The following is a 19,965-nucleotide window of genomic DNA, read 5'->3' as shown; positions in this document are numbered from 1 at the left end:
GTGGGAGGAGTTGGATTACGTGTCCAGTGTTAAGGCACTTGCAGTCAGATTTTTGATGGATTTGCCTTTTTGGCTATGCTCTGAAAATGGGAAAGGAAAGGATTTCTTTTGGGTGAGGGATTGCCAGAGTTTAGGTGCAAGAATGGAGGAGCTGTCAGTACAGTGCAGTTTGGTTTGGTCTGGGGGAGGGTATGGAGGAGCTGTCAGTACAGTGCAGTTTGGTTTGGTCTGGGGGAGGGTATGGCAGGAGAGAGTCAACTGGGAGAAGTTTAATAAGACCACCACCTTGCAACTTCTGTGAGTCTGGCAGCAAGATGCAAGAAGGTACATGGTTGAGGTAGTTTGAAATGAAGAAACTCCATGAGTAGCTCAACTCTGTAGGTGACTAGAAGCCATCTGAATTTGGAGAGAGTGGTGCAGTGATGTTACTGGGGGTGGGGGTAAGGAGTTGTAAATATCAACAGAGTTGGTTTTCAATGGTCTGGAGTTTTTTCCATATATATATATATATATATATATATATATATATATATATATATATATACATACATACATATATATATATATATATATACATATATATATATATATATACACACACACATATCCTAGACCTAGTCATTACCAACATGAATGACCGGTGTTCCACACCTGAAGTCAACTCCTTTGTTGGTCTGATCCGACCATAAGCCTATCACCCTTGATATCCACATCCCGCCCCCATCCCCCATTAAGGAAACCACAGTAAAACATTTCTCCAAAGCCAATTTCATGCTTCTTAGGACAGAAGTGGTGAACCTCATGACACCTATTGCAGATGGAAAATACAGTTACAACTGCTGAATCCTACACAAATGCACTCTATAAGCACTTACACGAGTGCATGGATCGTGCTATCCCAAATAGAACCAAGATGCTATCCTCCAAAAAAAGAAAGCCAATCTGGTGGTCCCCTGCCATAAACAAACTGTACAACAGCAGGAAGAAACTGTTGCAAAAGAGTAAAATCCCATGAGTGGAGGAGCTCCCTGGTCAGCCTCAGTAAGAAGCTGAGATCCCTTATAAGCTCCTCCAAAGCTAGCTACGAAAACAAAATCGCCACTAAATCCAAGGACAACCACAAAGCATTCTATAGCTATGTCAACAATCTAGATGGCAACACCCAGATCTGCTCTGAGTTACAGCACAAAGGCACGAAAATTACAGAACCAACTGATATTGCCAACATCCTGGCAGAACAGTTCAGTGCTAACTTTACTCCCTCTCACCCCCTAAAGGGCCCATATCTATGCAGGAAGAATGCAAAGTCCCTGTAATCACAACTATGCAGATAAAAGCTGCACTCTCTAAAGCCAAAAATACAGCATCCATGGGACCGGACAACATCCCAGGCTGCATTTTACACTAACTTCAGAACAAACTAGCTCCCCACTTAAGCACCGTGTTCAGTAACAGCCTCGCATCAGGTTTTGTGCCCACTGAATGGCGCACAGCAACAGTTATCCCACTCCACAAAGGGGGAGCCACCATTGTTCCCGGGAGCTATCGACTTATTAGCTTGACGAGCCTGGTCTGCAAGGCCATGGAACGTATCATCATGGAACTCAAACAATGACATTGGTAACCTCCAAACTCTGGATCCCACCCAGTTCGGGTTTGTGAAAGGCAGATCATGCCTCCTGAACCTGATTGACTTCTTTGAGGCAGTCACCAAAGCCGTGGATGAGGGTAAGGTGGTTCACACAGCGTATCTTGACCTCGCCAAGGCTTTTGACACCATCCTGCATTCTGGAAATATAGCTAAACTCACTAAACTAGGTATAAAGCCCTACGTCACAAGATGGGTTGCCAACTTGCTCACTGACAGAACCCACACTATAAAAGTTGCAGACTCAAATCTGACGTCAAAGCAGTGACAAGTGGAGTACCACAGAGTTCCGTCCTGGGACCTCTCCTGTTTGGTATCTACTTCTCTGAAGTACAGGCTAACACAGAAGGCCTCTGGCTAACGAAGTTCGCAGATTACTGCAAACTAGGAGCCATAGTCAAGTCCCCAAATGATGTGGACATCCTACAGAAGGGCCTCACTGAGACATATGCCTAGTGTCAGAGCCTTGGCCTCAAGCTCAATGCCAAAAAGTGCAGTGTCATCCCCTTTGGTAAAAACTCTGTACCCATGAACTACCACATAGGCAGCAATCTACTTAACACCGAATGCGTAATAAGAGACCTTGGGACCTAGGTGGGCAGTAGTCTCTCCTTTGATAGTCACATCGCCACAGTAGTCAGGAAGTCCTTCTACGTGGCAGACATCACAAAAGGGTTCTCATCCAGGAAAAAAAAAGAGGTCATTGTTCCCCTCTACTCATCACTCATTAGACCCATTATAGAGTACAACGCCCCTTTTGGAATGTACCTCACAAGACATCTGCAGCAGCTGGAAAGGCCATAGAAGTACCTCACAAAGAGGATTACTGGCCTCAAATAAATGTCCTACACGGACCGCCTCAAAAAACTCCAGCTTTACTCCATAGCATATCACCTACTCCGAGATGATCTCTGCCTAACATATAAAGCTATTTCAAACCCAGAGCTGTTGGACATGCTACACCTAAAGAAATCCCGATATCTCCGAGCTACACGCTCTAGGGACCTAAACCTTTTCACCACAATAAACAGGACACGCTGGAGGGATAGATTCCTGTCCCAGAGACTTCCTATACTCTGGAAGAAGCTACCCATCTATGTCATGCAAAGTTCTTCATTAGCACTCTTCAAGAAAAATCTTGATGAGTGGATGGGAAATAGGAAATACACCCCGGGGATCACTTGTCTGCTGGACAGTGGCACAGGAAAATAACTTTCTTGGGTGGCGTAAGCTATGAAACCTTGCTGGCTAGGCTTACGTAGGCCCTTGGGCCGATAGCCTAGTACCTACCTATGAACCTATATACACACACACACATTTTATATATATATATATATATATATATATATATATAGAGAGAGAGAGAGAGGCTATGCTGAGGAACCTGATACCATTACAATATACAGCTGCCTTAACAGTGATTTAATAAAAGTAGTACAGCATCACTGTGGTTAACCTGTTGGAATGTGAAACAAATGGCCAAACACTCCCACTTGCACACACTGTTGTTTAAAAGCACAGAGAATTGGAATGAAATTCTTTTAAGTCCTGAAATAACAGCATTTTGTTTCTCCAGGAAAACATGGTTAAAACTAAACATTAATATATTAGTGATGAAAATAAGGCAAGTTTTGAACACTTAACAGAATTGGTTAAACAGAACCATAAATCAGGAATGTGTTACAATACTTTCAAGTGGAACAATCCAGATATCTTCTCCATACATGAAAACAGTTTTGATTTTATTTCCTTAAGCAACCCATTCTACACCTACATTCCTGAAGTTTATAAAACAGTTATTCTTTAATTAATTATACTTGTTAACCAAGGAAGAGCACTGATCCAAGTGGACCATTTTAGACACAGCCTGGGAGATGACGACATATATCCACTGAAGTTAATACAGTAATTTCAGAAGGAAGCAGAACTGCAGATACATGTTTACATTGTTATTACAAGTAAATAATCAAATAATTTCTTCTAATCCAAGTGTCCTTTTAAGTTGAAAGACTGAGTATGTAAGGCAAAGGGAAGTAGTTTTATGCAAGGCCACAATTGTATACAATGCAGTGACAGTACAGGAAAAGTGAGGGAAGTGTTAAAAACCTTACAACAGGCATTGTAGGAGAACAGACCATTTTGTACCTTGCCATTATCTACCCACATCGTTTACCTCCCACTTCCTTACAGGCAAAGCAGGTCAGGCTATGGGGTGACTCTGCGAATGCCCATCCACTCTAGGTTGGACTTGAAGGACGTAAGGGTATAACTTGGCTTGACATAAATAGGTAGTCTATTCCAGAGATGAGTAAACACTGGGTAATAAATCAGTCCCTCGGTTTTTTTTTTTTTTTTTAAGAGGTTGGCAGAGGTGCAAATCCTTAGCTTTAATATGAGGGGGCTTTTTGCCTTTTGCAAAAGCAACAGATCAAGGCGTGTTGGGTCCTTCATGGAACCAAGGAGGGAGTCAACTGGGAGAAGTTACAGACGTTGCAAGAGTGTGGGTTTATTGTAGAGTTTGGCAAGTCCTTAGATCAGTGATCATTTTGGTTAGGAAGTGCTGGCGTTTTTCAAGCTGTGTGACGTGTAGACAGGTACATGCCAAAAGAGAAATTGTACTCTATAAATGGTCTGAGTAAAGTATAGTAGAATGTTAATTTCTTTTGATCTAGCTGTCAGACTTTTAGATATTTAGACTTCCTAACTACTAATGCTGCAAAATGGTCAGAAGAGAAGGATTTGTCCATTTAAATACCAAGATCCCAGACCACTGTATCAGTTTGGAGTGAGCTGCTATCAATACTGTAAGTTGGAGACCAGAGTTTCCTGCCAAATGTGGCAAAACTACAATGTATTTATTTCTGCATTTAATTTTACCCTTTTTTCAGTATACCGCTGTTTAATGAGGACTTGTACTAGCTACAGAGCTGCTGTGTCAATGGGAGAGTTAGACAAGAACACCTAACTTACAGTTATCGGTACATGTTATGTCTCCACTCTGGATTTATGGTTTGGAGGTCAGAGAAGAATCAAACAACTTTAAACAGCAGTATGGAGAGTTCAGAAATAAAGTGGTACCTCTCAGTGCACACATTTCCAGAGAGAATTATCTGCAGTTGATGGATCTACTTCACTACAATGTCAGGCAGTTCAGCAGTGTCAGCTTAGTGAAGAGCAGGAAGACTTCCACACCACACAAATGCAGCAGAGCATTGCTAATAACCTGGCTCATCCATCTGGTGCTAGTTTCATCGTGCTGCTGAAGCACCTTGGATGGAAAGTTAGTTCACCCCATATACCCAGGAATTCAGCAGTGTGCCTCTGATAGCGTATACATTTCAACGATACAACATAGGCAGTTAGAAGTATGAATCAGCACTTCAGCTCAGCACATTGGATTCTGCATCCTGTTTGCTAAACAAGAGGACAGGCTGTATGAGAGTTCAGAAATACTTTGCAGCTCCCACATGATGCCAATCAAGTTACCTGGCGAGTGTCCCCAACACTCCAATGCTAGGAAATGTAGAGAAACAAACTGGTCAACAGAGTACAACAAAGTACAGCAAGGCTTGATGATGGGACCAAAAAAGGTATTTATAAAAAATCAACCACCAAGTCCAAATCAAGGCTAAAATTCAGTAACCATCTAATGAAGAATGCATATGGGCATATGTACAATTCTGGAATGTCTAACATCAATGCACAACATATCCTATTCAGGTGGGGGAAAAATGAAACTGGACACCAAAGCACCACACACTACTCTACAAAACTCAAAAACTGCAGCCTGACAAGAGTTACAAATGAAGTAATGCAACCTCAGTGCTAAAGGAGAAAAAAAGGCACAAAAACAGCCAAGTAACAAATCCTCCGCACCTCGATGGTCCTCCAGTAAAGCAGTAAGCAATTCTCGGGCACAAAACAAATGTATTGCAGCAATAAATGCTCTCTCATTAACGCTATACTTTTAGAATACATTTTCGTCCTTGACTTATTCGGATACAAACAATACACATTTACAAGTCTTAAATAACCCCATTAATTTTAAATTCAACACTAAAAACATGGCACATATTAATTTGGCAAGACAAATACATTACCCAAAATTAATTTCCCTCTTCCAAGTTAAAAGGTCATTGTAAATACAAAGGCAATAAATTCCTAAAACTTTTTAAACTGATCTAAAACAATGCATTAACATATATATCTTAATGAGTTTTTATTCAAATTCAACCTCTCAGTAATAAAAATAAATTTTAAAACTCCGATATTTAAACACTTGTAATCATAGAAAGTACCTGTTCTCCCTCTAGTAACCAATAAATATATTGTCTCATTCAAAACCTGTTTTTGCAAAGAATCAACAACAATTTTTTATATTTGTTTTAAAATAAACTTAGATATGCATACTGTGTTGGTGTACAAAGTACACAGTATGCATATCTAAGTTTTTTTTAAAACAAATATAAAAAAAAATTTTGATTCTTTGCAAGAACTGGTTTTGAAGAGACATTTATTGGCCACTAGAGGGGGTACAAGTATTTTCTAGGATTACAAGTGTTTAAATATCAGGGAGTTTTAACATGTTCATAAGTTCATACTAGGCCATCTGCCCTAGGGCATTTATAAGCCTAGCCAGAGTGTGTTTGGCTTTCGCCACCCATTTTAAATGAATTTTGCTATGCCCTTTTTCGAGGTTAGTATTCTGTGCCTGTAACAGTGACACAGAAGTGATACCCGGGGTAAACCTACGATCTCCCATCCACTCAAGATTCCTCTTGAAGAGAGTCAATGAGGGACTCTGCCTAACCTGGACTGGGATTTTATTCCAGAGTGAAGGGAGCCTCTGGGTTATGAATCTGTCCCTCCAGCATGTCCTATTTATTTTAGTGCTGAGGTTCAAGTCTCTCGAGTGCGTAGCTCGATGGGATTTGGATTTTCTGAGGTGCAGCATGTCCATTAATTCCAGGTTGGACATGGCTTTATAAGTCAGGCACAGGTCGCCTCTGAGCAGGCGGTATGCCACTGAATAGAGCTGGAGTTTCTTTAACCGGGCAGCATATGGCATCTGCTTGAGCCCTTTGATCCTCTTGGTGAGGTACTTTTGGGGTCTTTCCAGTTGCTGGAGGTGTCTGGTAAGGTACATCCCAAAAGGGGCATTGTACTCAATTATGGGCCTGATGAGGGATGAGTAAAGAGGCACAATGACCTCCCCTGATCTAGATGTGAATCGCTTCATGATTAGGTGGGCTATATAAAATGTTTTTCTAACCACTTTGGCCACGTGGTTTTCAAATGAGAGATTGCTATCAACTTGGGTCCCCAATTATTTCTTCCGTACTTAATGGATTACCACCTATGTGGTAATTTGTGGGCACTTTGTTTTTGCCAAAGGGGATGACTATACACTTTTTGGCATTTAGCTTGAGGCCATGGCTCTGGCACCAGTTCTCTTGTTTCTATGAGGCCATTTTGTAGGATGCTTGTGTCGGCTGGAGAGTCTATTATGGCGCCTAGTTTGCAGTCATCTGCGAACTTGGTCAGCCACAGTCCTTCCATGTTGGCCCGTACCTCCGAGAAATATATACCGAACAAGAGAGATCCCAGGACTGAGCCTTGTGGGATGCCACTTGTAACTGGTCCGGAGTCTGACATGGCTCCAGCAATTCTAACCATGTGGGTTCTGTCTGAGCCAGTATGCAACCCATCTAGTAACATAGGGGTTTATATTTAAGCTGGTGAGCTTATCTATAATGCCCAAGTGGGGTATTGTATCGAAGGCTTTTGCGAGGTCCAGGTAGGCTGTGTGGACCACCTTCCCCTCGTCAATGGCCTTGGTGACTGTTTCAAAGAAATCGACCAGGTTTAAGAGGCAGGATCTGCCCTTAAAGCCAAACTGGGTAGGGATCCAGTGTCTGTAGGTCCCCAATATCTTTATTTATGAGGTCCATGATGATCCTTTCCATAGCTTTGCAGACCAAGCTAGTCAGGCTTATGGGGCGATAGTTTCCAGGATGCATTGAGGCACCACCTTTGTGGAGAGGGACCACTGCTGCTGTACGCCACTCTTTGGGTACATATCCTGTAGTAAGGCTGAGATTGAACAGTAGTTTTATGTTTGGATTTACCTCTTCACCGTCTGGTCCCATTGATGCTGCGTTTTTTGCTTTGGAGAGGGCGGCTCTTACCTGAGCAGCTGAGATGTCAGGGGGGCAGCACTCTGCTGGGATAGATATTTGCCCTTTTGGTGGGGAGGGGGGGCAGAAGTTTGCACTGAACTGGTCAGCTAGGATGTTGGCAATCTCTGTGGGTTCCGTGTATTTTTTGTCATTTTGGACTAATTCTGAGCATATCTGGGAATTCCCACCCAAGTTCCAAACATAACTAAAGAAAGCCTAGTGATTATCCTTAGTGTCCTGTGCAATTTTTCTCTCGAAGCTGGCCTTAGACGATTTTATGAGTGCCCGTAGTTTTTTGCTAATACTGATCAGAGATGCCTTCCCTTTTTGGGATTTTGCTCTATCATGTAGTAGCTTCCTCCTTCTATTGCATAGTTTTGTTTAAGGCTGGGGTCCACCAGACAGGACGCCTGCCTTTGGAGGATTGGGTCTTGGTTTTATTTGGGATTGCATGATCCATGCATTCCTGGAGGTGTTCATAGAACGCGTTTATAAAGGATTCTGCGGTCTGGGCCATATTTTCCACAGGCCCGGGGGCTTTGAAGGATTCCACCTTAGTTTTGAGGAGTGTGAAATTTGCTTTAGAGAAGTTTTTCACTGTGGTTTTCTGGACAGGGGGTGGGGTCAGGATGTGAATATCCAGAGAGATTAGTTTATGGTCTGATCTTACCAGTGAGGGATACACTTCTGGTCTGGAGCATAGAGCCCCCATGTTGGTGATGATCAGGTCCAGTATGTTTTCCCCTCTTGTGGGAGTGGTAGCAAGTTGTTCCATAGCATTTGAGTTTATAAATTCTAGGAACCTTTGGGCTAGGGTGTTGGAGCTAGAGTAATGCTCCCAGTCTATGTTTGGGTAGTTGAAGTCGCCCAATATAATGGTGTTTGGAGACCCCTTCATATTTTCCAGTGTTTTCAGGAAGGCCGACTGGGGTTCCTGGGTTTGGGAGGGTGGTCTGTAGCAGGCTATAAACTGGAAGGCAGTTTTACCCACTGTTAGTTGCACATGAATAGTCTCTGATGCTTCGTGCTGTGCCACCAACCTGGAGGTGTGGGTATCTTTGATGAATATTGATACTCCCCCTCCTTTTGTGGTTTGGTCCAAGTTTTGGGGCTGAAAAGCATGGTATGAGGTATAACCTGGTAGTGCTGGGGTGCTCTCGGGAGCCTTGAACCAGGTTTCTGTTACTGCACAGATATCGATGTTCTCCATGCTAAGGAGAGTTTTGAGTGCGTGCATCTTGAGGTTTAGACTTCTGGCGTTGAGTAGCATCACTCTTAGTTTCTTATCCCTTGTGACAGGTATGGAGGTGGGTTTGTCTTTTGAGCCTTGCCTAAAAAAGGCACTATGGGGGTGGCAAGAGTCTTTGCCAATATCCAAAAGCCCAGGGGTGACCGGTGCAAGCCATCCCTAGCAAAGCATCGTGGCTTGTCGAGCATGTCATCCCAGGCTGACAGGCACTGGATCCCCTTTGAATGACACCAATAGGGCACTGGATCCCCTTTGAATGACACCAATACTTAAGCCAATTGTTGAAATTGATCATCTTGTCTTCATATTGTGGCATCATTCTTGGTGAGGGTAAGATGCTACTCAAGGTCAGGGTCATACCGGCCTGGGCTACATGCTAAGATAGCTCCTCTATGTCTCTTTTCATGTAGTCCAGGGAGGTACGTCTCAGGTCATTCACAGCAGCATGGACAATGACCAAGTCATATTTGTACTTGCCTTGGAGTGACCCGAGTGCTTGTGTTATGTGGCGGATCCTAGCGCCCGACAGGCCGCTCACAGTGACCTTTTCCTTGTTCAGCCTGGTGAGCGGGACGTCAGTGTGCCGGGCGATAGAGTCACCTATTACAAGTGTATCAGGTGTGTTGTTTAGCCTTAAGGGCTGACACTGTTCGGCACACTGGCTTTGTGAGCTATGTGTTGCACGTGTTTTGTTTTGGGGTAGCGGTTGCTTGGGTGTCTGCTTTGGAGGTCTTTGCTGCTTAGGCAGATTTTTATTTAGAGCCTCTGAGTATGTTTTTGTGTGTTTATGTGTTTGGTTTGCTGTCGTGGTAGGTCTATGTGAGACTGGAATTGTAGTGAGTGTGGTTTCCTTCTCCTCCTGACTGGCTACGCCAGTACTGAGTTGAGGGAGCTTAGCCTCCAGTTTGTCTATATGGTTGCATCTCTCACATGTGTTGGAATTTGTTGGGAGGAGGAGAGGGTTGTCTGTGTACATGAAGCAGTTGTAACATTGCCTCAAGATTCCCAGATTCACCAGCTGGACCGGAGAGGAAATCGACAACTGACCTTTGGACATGCTAGAATAGTATTGGGAATTCCTTTATAATTGAAAAAAAGTGCCAATGGGGAACAAGGTACTCAAGGGGAGTTTGTGAGGGTGTAGTGCTTTTAATTTTTTAGTGCTGACTTGTATAATTGCTTTAGTGAGCAAGTGCCAGGCTATAGAGTAGGAATAGGGTGTTTATTCCCGGTCAGGGAAGCTTCAATGCACCTTTTTGACAGTGTGGGAGGCTGGGATAATGGTTAAGGTGTTTACCTTACAGACACAAGGTGCAGGGTTTGATTCTCACATGGGGTAATTGGCTAGGCTTAAAATGGCCCACAAGAGCAGTTAGTCTAGTACTAACCTATGAACTATTATGAGAACTAGATCAGTTCTAAGGGAAAAAGTGAAGAGCAGACTTTGTGGAGAGAGAATGATTTAAACCCAATTAAGCGGAGCTGCCCGATGCTGCACTATGCGCAAAATCACGCAAAGCCGTGCCAAAGCGGGTTTTATACAGGGGGACTTGAAAGAGCTAGAAATTGGCCCAAAACGGCCAATAGACTACCAGATTCTTGTGCTGGGAACACTCCTCCAGGGATAGATAGGCTGCTCTAAGCTCCCCACTGCCACTGGTGAACAAAGAAGCCTCCCTTTATCCAAGAAAGGAAATGGGCAACACAGGAAATTTCCAAAAGTCCAGAATACAGCAAAGCCTGTATTTGGACTACTGTAGGTCAGGAAAGACGGGAAACAAGGATCATTTTTTTGTTTTTTTTTCTTTTTTGCAACAAACGGCAGGAAAATGCAATAAATATGTAACACAGGCTAGCGCACTTGAGTGTGTAGCCTCAACAGGTAAATGCAACAAACAGGACAAACTTTAAAAGTGCAGGTGCAAAAACAACTGAGACTGAATTTCAATAAAAACTCAATTTATTAATGTATTGTTTTAGATCAATTAAAACGTTTTACGAATTTATTGCCTTTGTATTTACAATGAACTTTTAACTTGGGAGAGGGAAATTAATTTGGGGTAATGTGTTCGTCTTGCAAAATTAATATGTGGCATGTTTTTATTGGTGAATTTAAAATTAATGGGGTTATTTACGGCTTGTAAATGTCTATTGTTTGTATCTGAAAAAATCAAGGACGAAAACATATTATAAAAGTGTAGCTTTAATGAGATAGCATTTATTGCTGCAATAAATTTATTTTGTGCACAAGAATTGTTTACTGATTTATTGGAGTACCATCAAGGTGCTGAGAATTTGTTACTCAACCTCAGTGCTTTTATTTGGAGGAGCAGGCTATCCATCGCTGCAGGAATAGTTGAGTGTAGGGGAAGAATGAACTTGTTCTTACTCTAGTCTAAATAAGCAGCCTCCGAAGAGACTACAAAAAAGGAAAGGGGGGAAAAAGTCTAGTTGTGAGACTTCTAGCCACTAATCAGACATCCAGAATATCTCTAGTACTTATTTCAGACATCTTCTAAACAGTCCACCCTATCAGAAGGCTGTATAATCTATGTAAGACTCACCTTAGTCCAATCTTGATACCACTGCAACCTCACTACAAGGCTACTGGCAAAGTTATTTAAAAAGAAATGGTGCCAGCAGAACCTGTTTCAGCGGCATAATGGGATAAAGCCCTACTTATTTATTGCATTTGATTACAGTGAAAGTCAAACTAGGAAACAAAAATCCCTTTTCACAGATGGCATAGAAAGAAAATCTCCAACTGACAAATATATACACAAGACAGGTATAGTATATACAGAAACGAACATCTCTGCTACAAGACAAGAGTAAAATAAAAATTCATATTTACATACAACTTACAAGGTTGCATTTACATTGCAATCATACAATGTATAAAATAGTGTGTGTATGTTGTACCTAAACGCAGCATTTCAAGGATGGCACGTGCATATAAACAGTAAGCATGTGCTAGCTTTAGTGCCATTTTGAGAGTGCAATCAGAGAGTAAGCATGCATGAGTGTGATAACTAGTTTGTTTATAAGTTTATCTAAGTTAAAGTTATTAAGCCTCATTCCTGATGTGTTTGTACATAAAGCTGTTTGAACAGAACCCATGAATGCTAGTCTGTTTTATCCTGACTGTATGGGCGATATGGTGTCAGAACCGGGATTCTGAGATTGTTTTTCAGAGCTACGAGGTGTAGAGTTAACAGGTAAGATAAACTAAATGAACAGAGCACAAAAAAGGGACAGAAATGAACCAAAGGTAATGAAAACTTGCACAAACAATTTTATGAAAAGATGCTTTACAAAGGCACAAACCGCATTATTAAGCAAACCAGAGGCACAAAAAGTTTAACTGAAATGTTTAAAATTAAGATATTTGATAAAACAATTATCAGAAAAGCAAATAAAGGGTTTGGAATTACCTCGGAATTGCAAAACGAGCATATTTAAAGTGAATTGGGCATGTGTAGAGTAAAACAAGCACAAGCACCATGGGCATGGAAAAAAGATTAAATGAGCAAAACAAATTTAACAAGGGGAAAAAAAGGGCTCATTAACCATAAATAAAGCAAGGCGACTGCATTTTTTTTGGCAAACTGCTGTGTTTTGGCACAAACTACTGTTTTGCATTGATTGAAGCTATTCAGGGCATAACTAGAGTTCTGCGAAGTATCTAGTGTGTGCTTATTACTGTACATTTATTCCGAACAGTTTGCTAGTCTGCAAAGTGCAACTATTTCATAAAGTGCAGTAAAAATACGGCCATTTCAAAACGTTTCTTGTGCTGGGTGTGTCTATTCGCAAAGTGCTGCCATTACAGTGTGTTTCTTGCACTGTAGAGAGTTATTTAGCAAAGTACAACCATCTTGGGAAAGTTTCAGTGTGCTGTGTACTGTTTATTCAATTACTTAAAAACGGTTTTACTGTGAGCTTCATTTGCCCAGTTCATTCGCACAGTGCAGTTGTTTTGAAATGTTTCTAACACTAAGAGGTGATGTCTTGCAGTACAGTAATTTCAAGATTATTCTTGTGCCCGAGAGACTTATTTCGCAAAGTTCAGTTATTCAGAGGCTTGTTGTGCTGTTGAGCATAGTTACAAATACTGCATAAATTTCAGGCATATGTGCAAGTGTGCATGTTCATACAGTTAAAAATGGACTTGGGATGCATTGTGTTTTACTGTAATTTGTTGGCATGGCAGAAAGATATTAAAACCATCACCACTTGTATTTGATCAGAATATTGCAGAGAATTGGAGAATATTTGAGCAAGAGTACGATATTTTTATACAACCAGCTTATTCTGACAAAGATGCACACACCAGGGCATTCATTTTGCTAAACCTAGCTGAGCCAGAGGCCATTGAAAGACAGCATTCATGTGTATGCACCAGCAGTATATGAGGGAGAAGGTGAAAACAGTCATATCGTTGTACACACTGAATCAAGGGAAGACCACAGTGTTTGAAACTGCAAATTCCGGGAAATGTGTAAACCTCAGATAAATGTGAGGCATTTGTTTTACATGAGATCAAAAGAAAGGAGAAACTTTTGCAGCTTATATTACTGACCTGAGAAACAGAGCTAAACAAACATGTAGGTTTGGTGACTTAAGAGATGAGTTGATAAAGGACAGGCTTGTGTGCAGTATTAATAGTGCTGCTGTGAGAAAGATTTTGCTTCGTGACAGTGATTTAACGCTGAGCAAAGCTACCGAGACTTTCCAAATCCATGACATTACAGAAAGGCACACAAGTATGCTTGCAAGTAATAAGAGCATAGTTTCAGCAGGCTCCAGAGCAAATGTAGACAGCATAAAACACATGGCTAGCAAAAGCAGGCCTAAGCACATGGCAGCTGTAACACCTGCAGGTGTGGCAGGGAAAACCCGTAGTTTTCCATCAAGTTCTAAGAAAAGGACATGCTCAAGTGCAGTACAAGGGTGAGTCAGCAAAACCTAAATCAAGCTTTAAATGTCGCAATAATGGTGCCAGTCATGCAGAGGCAGCTCGTGCTACAGGACCGCAGCCCCTAGCTGTAAAACCAGCTGTAAAAAAGAAAACAAACACAAGTCCCAGAACTTCACGCATGCGCACTCGAGGCATTTCCCGATATCCGGACTGCTGGTGAACCAGTCCACAGCATGCGCACAGAATCTGGACTGCTGGTGAAACAGTCTGGATTAGGAAGACAGCATGCAACAACAGAGATACCAGACGTCTATGCAGTTACAACTGCAAGACTGGAAGGGGATCGGACTGCAACATCTGCAGTCTGGGTAGCAGCTTCTCTCGTGGGAAGGAGAAGGACTTTGCTCTCGCTGGCTTTTTACTGTGTACTGCAGGAAGGAGAATGGACTTTAACTGCAGGAATGCAACACACTCCTTTGCAGAGGTGTGTCTGTGTGTGTGTGATGCCCCAGTTAAATATACCTGGTGGCTAGACTCAAACCCTGGACCTTGGGAGCAGGTAGCAAGAGCTTGAATTCCCTATCCACCACCACTTGTGAAACTTTTGCCTCATAGTTTTGTTCTTGTGAAATTTGTGGTTTTCTGGATTTTGAATTTACTAAATAATGACAGGCATTTGAATTTCAGACTTCATATTCTTCATAAAGGTTTTTTGTGCTAAGAAGTTGAGAGCTATGGTGAGAACTGAATTCACTGAATATGTCTGGGGGCTGTATTCCCCCATTATTGGCTTTCTCTGGGTGTTTTGTGCCAAGAAGTTAGAGAGCTATGGTGAAAACTGAATTCACTAAATGATAGCCATTTAAGTTTCAGTCTACTTGTCTTACAAGAAACAGCTGATTTGGCATAGTAGTATGTTGCTCTGACTGTAGTGCACAGGGTCAAAGACTTGGCAGTGAAATACACTGTGGTAACGCAGCATTTTATTATAGCAACTTTCCAAGATTATACAAGCAATGTTTAAAATGTGTCCCTAGATTTTGTCGCCCCCCCCAATAAATTTTGTTTTTTTCCAGATTTCTTGTGCTTCAAGGTTGAGAGATACAGTTGAGTGTCGAGTAGATTTTACAAGGAGTTGACAGCTTGAAGAGAAGTTTGATGCTGCTTATGCTGAGTCTGTATTGTTAATACCACAACAGGTAGTGTGTACCTGCTTTTGATGCAGAAGGCTGTGGGTTCTACTCCCACAGTATATAGATGCATTGCTGATACTGTACTGTGCTGTACTTTTAAAGGGGTTGGATGCTGCAGTCCTGGCATTGTCCTCTTTGGCGGAGATACCTAGTAATGACAAACCTGTTTATCTGTTTGCCATCCATTCCCTATTGCAATATTACTAGCTTATCATTTTTTTTAATGTAACATAGGCAATTTATTCCTCAATGACAACAGACACTATTTGTACATGAAACAATGAAATATAAAATTGTTTGTTAGCAGCAACCTCTTCATTAGTTACAGATCTCTTTAATGTGGAATTATTTACAGGACTTTTACTTCTGCAGAGATTGTGCATATTTACTGATACTGGTGGATTGTAGAAGTTTGAGTAGACGTTTACGATAGAAATGTTCTGAACTGGGCAGTTTTGTCATTATTGGTGCATGCATTTTGTTTCATTGTTTACTGGAAAAATGTTCAAAACAATATTTAACACACCCTGTAACAGCTGTACTGTATTATACAAGGAATATAATTTAATACAATCAGGAAGGTGCATAAAAGAACACATGTACGTTTCCTTTGCAAGGGGCCTAGGATTTGAAAACAGCCCAAAGTTAATCTTTATCTGCCTCTGGCCAGATGTGTTTTCTTTGAATGTGGGTTTCAATGCTGTTTCAATGAAAGTGAGTTTCAAGGGCAGAGAAGTTTTAATGCCGAGTCTATTTTCATTGTGAGACCGCACTGCTTTGCTTAGCAAACCTCTATTAGTGTTTGTGCTGTAAAATGTAAAGTAAAACATTTAAATGAAATCCAAATCATTGCAGAAGTAAAGCAGTATGCGCAATACAGTGTTTATGGTAAATGGGGTGAAATAGCCAAGTAATGGGACATTGGAATAGCTATGGGGGAAGCCCCATTCAACCATGATTTTGTAAGGGGGGGGCAGAAAACTCAGACAGCCCCAGATGAACTATACCTCTTAACTGTCCAGATTTTTGCAGAATGAATAGATTTTTTCTTATCATTTTTGGTTTGTTCCTCACAAAATTTGTGGTTTTCTGGCAAATCATTTAGGAATGAAGTCAATAAATAGTGACAGAGTTTCAGACTTCATACTCTTCAGAAAAATGCATGCTAAAGCAAGACCTGTTGTTCTGTCAACTGTCTAAGTTTATACAAGGGCAATTTTTAGTACTGTTTGCATGTTCCCCAATATATTTGGCCTTGTCCAGATTTCCTGCGTTAAGGGGATGAGGGGTATGCGCAAACAAAATCACTGTATAGAATTAGGTATATCCAAACCTCTCAACTGACCCAGATTTTGGCTCAAAATGTTGCTCTCCCCGTAATAATCCTTCCACAAAATGGCAAATTTTGGAAGAAAACGTGGAGGGTTTACAATTAATAAAGTGTAATGATCAGAGTTATAGATTACTTTTAATTTCAGAAATGCATGTAGATTCTGTTATTTTGACAGCTGCTCAAATTAACAGTACTAATATTAAAAAGTGTCCCTTCTTTGACAGGTTCCCAGCTGTATTGTGTGGCTATTTTATATTTTTGCATCACATTTTTGGTCCGTGTTTCATAAAATTGTGGTTTTCTGGCAAATTAGTGGCAACTCATTAAAGATTGAAGTTAGAAAATAATGCAGATATTTGAGTTTCAGATTTCATACCCTTCAGAAAATTCATACTAATGCAAGACCTACTATTCTATTATCTTTCTAAGTTTATAAGAGCAATATTTAAAAATTGTCCTTATTTTTGGGCCTTTTCCCAACTTCTGTTTATGGCTTTGTCCAGATTTCTTGCTCTGAGGTTGAGAGGTATGACAAATGTGTCAGGGCCATCACCGTCAGCCAAAGACATTTCAAATTCTGACATACTTGTTGCACCCCACTCCCCCACATAGTGACTCTGGATGTGTCCAAGCAAGACAAGGAGCAGTTACGGAGTGCAAGATTGCAGAGTATCCCCCATCCAAGGTGGACATAAGTACTACAGTGGCTTTTAATCGGTCCTTGATTTTGCAGAATGTTCTGGTTTTCGGTCATATTTTTATACTGTTAACTTATGCTTCTTCTTCAGAAGATGCATGTCATTGCAGTGCCTGTTTCTCTGTGTTTAAGTAGCAATGCTTTAATGACCATCAGGTAAGCTTGTCTGAGACTAAGATGCAAGTAAGCTTTAATAAGCATGATGTTAAAGAATTACCAACATTGAAACCTTTTTGTTGTTGCCATGCAGATAATATTTACATAACTAGATAGAGTATAAGCCTTAGTTATTGAAATGCATATGACAGTATTTGTAATAAAGGACAGGATTACAGTATTTTCAGAAGCTCATTACATTTGTTGGAGACTTGCAATCATCTTTGCAGGCTTTAGCCATAAACTAAACAGAATGCCAGTCTATCATGTGTGGTCCATAAAGTGTGCAGTACTCCTTTAAACAATGCATCTTGAGCTTGTTTCTGGTTTGCTGTTCATTTTTTACATTATGTTTTCCCCATGAAACAAGCAGATAGTTGTTGTCAAGCAGCAGGTCTTTTTTGGATAAGAAACATTTTTACAAGTGGGGATATCACAGAGATTGCTACTTTCAACATGTTACTTGATACTTTTAGAAAGCTGAATACAAATCATAATTAGAATCGCAGTGCAGGGAGAAGTGGTTTGAGTTGAGTGCTGCTTGTTTTTTATACTTGATTTTGACTGGCATTCCAGTAATGTATTTAAAAAGTAATTTATTTTTTCATGCCTTGCAACCTTTTTGTTTCCATCTAGACATTAAGTAAACTGTCATGTAGCCAATGCAGTGAACTTTTTTCCCTTCTACAGTTCATTTCGTCTTGATTGGACTCGTCCCAGTATTTGCAGTTTTTAGCATGGCTCCACCCTCTTCTAGTTGGACACACCCCTTTCCATTGGCCCCACCCACTCAGCTGTCTCCTGCAGCCTCCTTTGATTTGAAGTCACCAGCCACCACTGATCATGAGTTTAAAAGAGAAAACTGCTTCGCGTTTGGTCAGCGATGCCACAAGTGTAAAAATTGGAACCATTTTCAAAAGTTTTGCAAATCAAGTAAACCTCACACAGTTATAAAGAAAGGGCACTTAAAAAAGCAAGTTAATCACAGAGAGCTGCAATTCTACTTTCTACATAGATGGTGTGTCAGTGATTGGTGAAAAGGTTGATGCAGTAACAGAGAATGAAGTGTTTTATACCTTCCAGATCAATGGTTAAACCATCAAGCTCAAAGTAGACACTGGTTCAAAGTGTAATGTTATGTCAGCAGAATTCAAATAGAAGGCTCAGTTGTGCTTTCATGTTACTTGGCTAGGAACTGCTACAGCTTACTATTCTATGCAGTCCGAAGACCTGTGGAGTCATTACTGGGTCTCAGGAGATAGTTCATCATATAAGCACATATCCTAGTTCCAATTTTACGAAGCTATTTTCTGAGTATGCTGATGCTTTCGATAACAAATTAGGCAAACTCCCAGTTGTGCATTCTACAAAGTTGGACCAAGAGGTCAGTCCACTGGTCAGATTGGCAAAAAAAGTTCTGACAGCTATGCAGAATAAGGTCAAAGCTCAGGTGGATAAAATGGTGCAGCAAGGTGTAATTTGTCCAGTTACAGAACCAACTGAATGGGTATCGTCCATGGTAACAGCCCACAAAAAAGGCTCAAACTAAATCAGAATATGTACTGATCCAAGATATTTGAACAAAAGCATTAAAAGAGACCACATTATCCTATACACACAGTTGAGGAAGTCGCAGCCCTAATACCGAATGCCACTGTTTTTCTGTCTTGGATGCAAAAAGTTAATTTTGGCAAGTGATGCTTGATCACAAATCTTCACTACTGACTACTTTCAGTACCCCATTTGAAGATATAGGATTCCTCAGGATGCCATTTGGAATAAATTCTGCAAGTGAGGTCTTTCAGCATGCAATGGAGGAATTTTTTTTCTGGTTATCCTTGTGCCATAATAGTAGATGATTTATCGGTTGGAAGCAATGGTGAAGCAAAGCATGACAGAAACCTTACAAGAGTTCTAGGTAGAGCACGTGAAGTGAACTTAAAGCTCAATCCTTTGAAGTGCAAATTCAGACTACCAGAAGTTACATACATAGGTCATTTATTTATTAGCACTGGCTTGCGACCAGACCCATCCAAGCAAGCACCCATTCTTGAGATGTCAGCACCAGACAATGTTCAGGCTCTACAGTGTTTTCTTGGTATGGTCAACTATCTAGGCAAGTTTATACCAGACTTCAGTGAGCTGACAGTGCCTTTGAGAGCGCCAACGTGCAAAAAAATGTTACATGGTTGGTCTTGGTTAGAACAGCACCAGAGAGCATTTGAAGGCCTTAAGCAGAAAATTGCCACCCCCACCCATATTAAAATATTAAATGTCACTACACTAGTAACTCTTTCCTGTGATGCTTCAAAATTTGGTCTTGGTGCAGTTACTCTTCACGAAGGCAGACCAGTAGCCTATGCATCTAGATCTCTTACTCAAACTAAAATGCAATATGCTCCAGTTGAGAAAGAACTTTTGGCAACATTATTTTCATGTTCAGAGTTTCATGATTATATCTGTGGTTGAGCTATTCAGACGGACACTGATCACCAATCTCTAGTCACTATTTTAAAGACGGCTATGCATTCAGCTCTAGCGAGATTACAAAGAATGATGCTCAAATTGCAAAAGTATAACTTCAAAATG

At 40.9% G+C, this 19,965-nt stretch overlaps 1 protein-coding gene across 1 annotated transcript in view; it reads right to left on the bottom strand.

Annotated features, from left to right (window-relative positions):
- PIGS (phosphatidylinositol glycan anchor biosynthesis class S) overlaps window positions 1-19,965 on the bottom strand; it is a gene marked incomplete in the record, with an annotated part of 953,935 nt that overhangs the window by 785,342 nt on the left and 148,628 nt on the right.

The sequence above is a fragment of the Protopterus annectens genome, chromosome 13.part0 (assembly GCF_019279795.1).
Source record: "Protopterus annectens isolate FY-2018-M chromosome 13.part0, PAN1.0, whole genome shotgun sequence".
Taxonomy (NCBI): domain Eukaryota; kingdom Metazoa; phylum Chordata; order Ceratodontiformes; family Protopteridae; genus Protopterus; species Protopterus annectens.
The sequence above is the reverse complement of the archived record's forward strand: the minus strand, read 5'-3'. Positions and strand labels throughout refer to the sequence as shown.